Genomic DNA, 6,362 nt, shown 5'->3' with positions numbered 1-6,362 from the left:
TGTCTGAACCATAGTTGTACTCCAAGAGAAGCTGTTGTGTGAAACTGGGAATAGGGCAAAATTGTCCGAACTATCCGTGGACTCTTCCAGCTCGCTAGCAGTGCCCTCTGTTATTCCATGGACAACCTCTCGGTCATTGCGGAGCCTAAACTTCTGAAGATAACAAGCATCCCAAACCCAAGAGGGGACGGATTCAGATCTTCCAACGACCGTTATTTCTCTCTCTTTGTTCCAAGTTTGTATCTCTTACATGTTCACTTGGACAATGCTTATGTTTATCATAAGTCATATCAAGTTCATAAAAACATTCTGAAATATTCATGACATATTTAATTCCATTTTTGTTATGCACTAGGTTAAATATAATTGTCCTGGATGTGTGACACATACTGTATGATTGTGATTGGTAAATGGTATGATCGAACTTCACATGCCATCCCCAAATAGGCAAATCGTGGGACAACAAACCGAACTGATTATTGACTGCCATAAGCTGTATGATTGTGATTTCTTCTTGGACTGCATATCTTCTATTTTCCAAAGTAAAAATGGAATAGAAATTCAAAATTAATACTCATGTGTTTAGTAGAGACATGCGTTGCATGTGCACGCTTACTAGTTACACAATAAATGTGCAAACGAGCACTTCATCAGGATGTTCATGTTAGTATTGCTCGAAACAGTTTTGGCACCTACATCACACGAAGAAGTGTCGACGTTGTATTTGAGTCTCCTAGAGAATACAACGAACATAAAACATTAATTGGAACGAGTTCACACTTAAATTTCTGATGGACAACATCACTAGTCTGGCTATTGGAAATGGGAACCCATACCGAACTAAATTAATGGGTTCCCATGTCCGGTAGCCAATGGGTTCCCATGTCCAGTAGCCAACTATTGATGTTGTCTTCCCATGTCCAGTAGCCAACTATTGATGTTGTCCATCCGAAATTTAAGTGTGAACTCATTCTAGTTAATGTTTTTTATGTTCGTTGTATTTTCTAGGAGACTCAAATACAACGTTGGCACTTCTTCGTGGGATGTAGGTGCCAAAACTGTTCCAGCAATACTAACATGAACATCCTGATGAAGTGCTCGTCTGCACATTTATTGTCTAATATTTCTTTCACCAGATCTTTTATCATTATTTTTTATCTTTTTATTCATGTACTTCTCGACCATAGCACTATCAGCGGGTAGTGGTTTAATATTGTTTACTACCGTTCCAACAAAAGGGAGACCTAGGATACAGTAAACATCATTGTTGTTTATTTCTAAACTCGCATCCTCAATTTTGAAAGTTCAAGTTGCTGGGTTGTACGAAGTGATAATAAGCTTCAACAAACATGGTCGTAGTTTAATTTCTCTAATTTTTAAAATGCATCCAAAACCTAAATTTTTAACAACTTTAATTTGAGAATCGGTCAATTTTTTGATGAGTTCATAGAGAGATTTCGATGAACAAACAAACTCCGTATCATCAGAAATTGGACTGAAAGAGAAGCATGACATCAATCCGTTAACTATTAGCAAAGACACATCGATCGCTAACATACTTTCCTACTCTCGTCCGTCACAAACATGTACTCCATCGGATAGAAGGAGATGGACGAGGTGAAAATGATAAAAGGGAGGGAAGTTCAAGACAACTTACAATGCATATATGGGAAGCTGCTCCGCGTCCGAGGTTCTGCTGAGGGTTTCGCCGAACCACAAAGTTGATAGGACTCATAAATGCCCTGAAACATGAGATAATGGCATGGGGTGTAGCAATATATAACAGCCTCCAAATTCTGTTATAGATTTTCGGATAGTGGATTTATCTTGAATTTGTTGGTTAGTTAGCAACAACAACGGGATGTGGTGGATAAGGACCGTTCTTGCTCGTAGTAAAAAATGGTGGTACGATGGTACTTTAAAAAATTCTCTTGGCAATGTGATGTGGTGGATATGGACGGTGATTTGCTCACAGAAAATAAAGGGTTGTACGTTTGTACTTTAAAAATTTATGTTGTGGTACGGTGGTACTTTAAATTTTTTTACCAGCAACGTGAATCTACTGGATGGGGACATGCTTGAACAGGCTCAAACCTACCTCCCAGAATTGAAAAAAATAGTGTTCATTAGGTGTATCCAGCCGTTCCAGCCGGCACGCCGAATGCCGCGCGTCCGCACCTGCACAACACATTGCCATGTTTGTTTGCACAGCCTAATGGTACGCAACTCTGTTGTCTCATTCGCCAGGTCAAGCAAACCTTGTCCTGAAAAAAACCAAATTGCGAGGCCCACATCTGCATTATTACCAAAGATCAAAAGGGAGACATCTTGCCACAAAAGTACATTTCTTACTAGTCTATCAAGAGCCCAGATTGGGAAGCCACCATTCTGTTTCTTCCAGGTCACACATGCAGTCATGTTTACAACATCTAAACAAGACAGATAACGATAGCAAAGTCAAAGTCACAGGTGCATTCATGTTCGAAACATCTAAAGAAAAACAGAAGATAATGATAGCATAGTCAGAGCCCAGCACTTACAGAAACGTTGTTCCTAATGCCATTACCAATTACCGCTTGGACAGAATGAACATATTCTGCGGTATCGGTAAATAATGATGGCCTTTCTCCCACATGTTTAGTAATTTTTATCAAGTGATCCTTCAAGAAGGCATAAAAATGAAATATGCAAGTTATGAGACTTCAGGCTACACAATGTTTGCACAACAAATAAATTTAAAAAATGCAAATACAAATTTGTACCTGATATAACTCAATCTGCAGCAACAACTTACCGTTGCTACATTGCATCAGGGCACGTACGGATATCATGACTAGGTTTGCGACATCGACCGCGTAGTCTTGGTTTTGGGCCTTCATCAAATCATTTTATTCTTCCTTTAGGTGTGCCCTTGGTGACTACACATAAGGGATCTAGGACCAAACCTTCAGGCTCGGGACAACCCCACTTCCAGTATTCTTATTGCCATGTGCTCGGGCATCATTGACTGGTTTGGAACAGCTTTTCTTCTTCGGCAACTGACTAAGATACTCCTTCACCTCCACAAAGTCATCATCACTGTTGGATACCATGTCAAACAACTCAGACCCTAGTGATCTCATCAACTCATTATACCGTACTTGCTTCTGTGTCCAAATATGCAAATCACTATGCTTAAGCCAAGGAAGGCCACCTTTCGCCTTTTTGGACATCCGCTCCAACACACAACACTTAGGTATATGTGGCATCCCAACATGCTTTAGCACATGGAAAATATGCTTGCAAGGTAAGCCATCATGATCTATCCTTCAGCAGCTGCATTTGATGTCGGAATCATCCCCAAGACATGTGTACTCAACTGAGAATGTCCATCCATGTACGATGTTAGAAATAAAATTATATCTCGTATAGTTTCCCTCAAGAATTACCTCACCAACATCAAACATGTGTACCTTCCGTAGTTGTTCCTGAAATAGCTAAAAATTAGCAAATGTGAAAATACGTGATGCAGCCTCTTCAAGTGCACAACTATCCGTAACAGCAACAGGCCAAGATTGTGATGCAACAAAATCAGATTGTGCCTCTGTATGACGCATGTTCGAAACACATGCCTTATAGAGTTCTAGCATATAAACAAGGACATGTAACCATTGAGATGTAGATGCAAACCAAATTCAGACTCTCGCTCTGTTGGTTAGTTTTCATGGACATGACATACTTGTCGCACAAAAGGTTGCAGCCCACAACCTCGTCTTTCTATACATTCTATTCAACCAGTATTTGTTCCTCGAAGTACCTGACGGATCGCTTTGATCATTGCATTGTCACTGTTTGTTATTATCGACTTTGGTTTTACCCGACACATCGCCCTCAAAAAAGTACGATGCTCCCAAATGTACGAGTCAGCACACTCATCAGACACAAATATCCAAATATGGTGGTTTGGCGATGATGGTTAAGTCCCACAAATGTAACAAAAGGCATCTTGTACCTGTTCATCCGGTATGTACTGTCGAACACGACAACATCAACAAATGACCGGTAATCCACTCGGGACTGCCCGTCACACCAAAACAGGTCCTTCAGACGGCCTTCTTTGTCAACTCGGAACTCAAGAAAGAACTCTGGATCCTTATCCTTCCTAGCCTTCAATGCCCGTATTGTAGCATTTGCATCTCCATCCACAATACCCAACCTCTTGCACCTAGATGAGAAATTTTACAGGTCCTTATCGATAAATCCAGCGCCCGCTCTGTCACTACTCATGCACTGAAAGACATCCATTATGTGATGCTTACGAAGGCCCATCGATTCCATCATTACTATTTATGATTTCTGATGGTCTTTGATTTTCCCATGGGAACGAAGAAATCGGGTTTCATCTGGACTTGTTAATATGTGGTTGTGGTCATCTACAAAATTGTCCACAAACTAGATTCCACGCTGCTTATCAAGTCTAATGCTCAGCACAATACTCTCGAGTCTCAGCTCTTTACCTTCTTTTTCGGTCCTTGATGTCCCTCATGGCTGGATCACGAATCCCTTTCTTTGAGCAAACAAATCTCGTATAGAAAACCTCTCCTATTTTTTCCTCATGCCTCATGATATCATTCCTAATGTTGAACCGTTTGTTTTTAGTGTATGCATTATAGAAGTTATAGGAGTCTTCTTCACTTTCAAAGGTCATGTTGACAATTTTCCAATACTCATCTAGAGCCTCATTTTCTGCCCCCAAATTACAAAACATACCATGAATGGCTTCAGACTCATGAGATCCTATCACATTGTTATTTTCCTATCATAAAATATAAGCAGGTTACCTATCAGTTCAGTTCATAATGATTTCTATCCCTATCACACATAAACTTCAACATAAGTAAACCAATTATAACATAACAATCTGACCTCCAAATCAGTTTACCTATCAGTTCAGTTCATAATGTTGCGGTTGTCAGACGTATTGTATCCAAATAAATCACCACGCAAATCACCCATCCCATCTTCACTGCTAGTAGCAAAAATGAAAATATGAAAAAACAACAAAGAACTACATATTGCAAAGGATGTATAGCTCATAGAAAGGGTACACTCAAATCTGATGTGCAATGACATCAAGGTTTCGAAGTTCGTTCATTTCCCAACATGAAATTTTATTTCCATTAGTTGTTTCCATCAGCTTTTATAATTGTCAAATTTTGCACCTGATGTAATTGTAAAGTTGTAACAATCCCAACCAAGTGTTATTTTATGATTTGCAAAACGCTTGTATACAGAGGAAAGATTAAGCCTTCAGTGTGCAAATTATTAACAACTTTTCACCGGAATTCTTATCAAGAGAGCCTGATGTGTAACTTATTCAAGCTCTTGTAAACCCAGTACCACACACCTTCTGGTGGCCGAGCATCAATCTAGGCTATTTAATTTCAAGTCTTAACCACTTGCTGATTTTGTGAGCCATACAAAATTGCTCATGGAAAAAAATACAGTAATAGTCAGAGAATAGACTGATGGAAACAACTAATGTTGCTGTTTATTCTGGTGAACGAATTCTAATCAAGTAGCTACATCTACTTTCACTACAGGGTTGTTTATCCTACAAGAGAGGAAAACACTCTTTCTCTATTACAGAGTATCTCTGGAAGCTCTTACCAAATGCAGAAATTCTAAATGAGAGAAGAAACGCACCTGCCAGAGTCCATGGAAGACCGGCGACGGGGCCAGCAGCTCGAAAGTCGAAGGCGCACCGGCAGCGGCCTCCGAGGAAGAGAACGTCCGGCAGCGTCAGATGAGGAGGCTGCAGGAGGACCCCGGGCTGCCGGCGAGGAGAGACCGACCGGAGGCGTGCGAGCTGGAGACCACGGAAGGGGCTGCAGTAGGATCCGGGGCTGCCGGCAAGGAAGCGACGTGGAGGGGGGTCGCGGTGAGGAAACTTGGTTACGGTTGCGTCGGCGGCGGAGGTCTGCGGCTCCAGGGAGTAACAAGGAGGCGCGAGCGGAAGGAAGAGGATGGGAGGCGCGAGCGGAAGGAGGGGGTTGTGGGAGTACCCTGGGCTGCCGGCGACGCGGAGGGGATCGCGGCGAGGAACAGGAGGGGTCGAGGAGAGATCGTGGCTTCGCTTTTTTTTCTCTCTCTCCCTTTTAGGTCGTGGCTTCGCTGGAAACTGAAGGGGACACTGATTCTTCAACGCAAAGGATTCGATCCCCCCCCCTCCCTCGCGTCGCCCCTCTCGGGCGGCTCGAGGGCGACAACCCTAGATCTCGCCGCCTCCCCCCTTCCTCCCCTCCCTCCTCGCCGCCACCAGAGGCATCCGCCGGGCAATCCCGGGACGTCGCCAAGGAAGGTGGCGGCGGGGCCTCTGCTGC

The sequence above is a fragment of the Triticum dicoccoides genome, chromosome 7A (genome assembly GCF_002162155.2).
Source record: "Triticum dicoccoides isolate Atlit2015 ecotype Zavitan chromosome 7A, WEW_v2.0, whole genome shotgun sequence".
In the NCBI taxonomy this organism is placed as follows: domain Eukaryota; kingdom Viridiplantae; phylum Streptophyta; class Magnoliopsida; order Poales; family Poaceae; genus Triticum; species Triticum dicoccoides.
The sequence above is the reverse complement of the archived record's forward strand: the minus strand, read 5'-3'. Positions refer to the sequence as shown.